The sequence below is a fragment of the Austrofundulus limnaeus genome, unplaced genomic scaffold (assembly GCF_001266775.1).
Source record: "Austrofundulus limnaeus strain Quisiro unplaced genomic scaffold, Austrofundulus_limnaeus-1.0 Scaffold1939, whole genome shotgun sequence".
NCBI classification, from domain to species: Eukaryota; Metazoa; Chordata; class Actinopteri; order Cyprinodontiformes; family Rivulidae; genus Austrofundulus; species Austrofundulus limnaeus.
The window spans coordinates 11,970-13,295 of NW_013954341.1; positions in this window are offsets into that span (position 1 = coordinate 11,970).

Genomic DNA, 1,326 nt, shown 5'->3' on the forward strand with positions numbered 1-1,326 from the left:
CATATACTGATGTGGATCAGTGTGTTGTTACATCACTAACCAGTTTCTCATTAACTAACATCAACCTGCTGTGGAGAAAATGTAAAGTTTCATCAGGTGCAGCTGCTTCCTCCTAAAAAACTGTTTTAACTTGGTACCACTTTACAATCAGGCTCCCCCTTATAAATACTACACCGATAGGTTATTAATTTATCTGTAAACACTTTATACATCATTATTAACTGTTTATTATGCATTAATTAAGGATGAGAAAGAGACAAAACTGTCCGGTTTTTGGTCAAATGGTGAGTCAAATCTGTTCACGTACATATTACATGTAAAGTGTTAAATTAAACATTTCACACTAGGTTAACTTGTAAACACAATAATGTACTGGAAACACATATTTTACATATAAATTACACTGTATTATACATATCCACAACTATCAAAGTGAACCTTATTGGTATTTATTAATCAATAATAAACAGTTTATCTACTGTAAATATGAATTTCCAACACATGTTTGTGTTTATAAGTTAACCTAGTGTGAAATGTTTAATATAACACTTTATAATATGTACATGAACAGATGTGGCTCAGTGTTTAGCAAGAAACCAGACAGTTTTGTCTCTTTCTTATTCTTAATGCTTAATAAACAATTCTTGATTTATAAAGTGGTTATAGATGAATTAATAACTATTTACAAGCCATCCATAAGGGGAGCCTGATTGTAAACTGGTACCATAAACTGGTTTTTGACTCAGTTTGCCATGTGTTGTTTGGTTCGGGGTTTTTCTATGTTGATCATTTTAAATACAATTTGAAATGTTTTGTTGTGATTTTTTTTATAAGTTATTTGCTTATTTACAGTCACAGGGTGGTACTATCAGCTCCTCCCATAGAGTGTCACTGGGACATTAAAAACCTGCCCTGCAGACTCTCTGTTGGTGTTAGCACATTGATACAAACAGTAAACCTGAGGTGAGCTCATGAACTGCAGGAACAACACTCAGCAAAGCTTGTGTCCAACAGARGAGGAGATTTTCTGTTTAAAATATAGATTTTAAGGCAACAGAAACAGCCTGAGTACAACGCTGAAAACAACGACATTTCTGCCAAGAAGGACATTTTAAAGCTGTGAGAGTTACAGAGTTAGCTCTGAGCTCATGTAGAGCTGTGGTGATGAAACCATCTGACGTTGAGTTTCAGCCTTAAAAACTCAGAGTTAAGGTGCACAGTTCACCATTTTCATGTTTTACTATGTGGTGCTGTTTGTAAAGTTACACAGTCAAAAATTACCACCAATATTTATGTTTTATTTAGACTTTTATAAGAAAAAAGAAC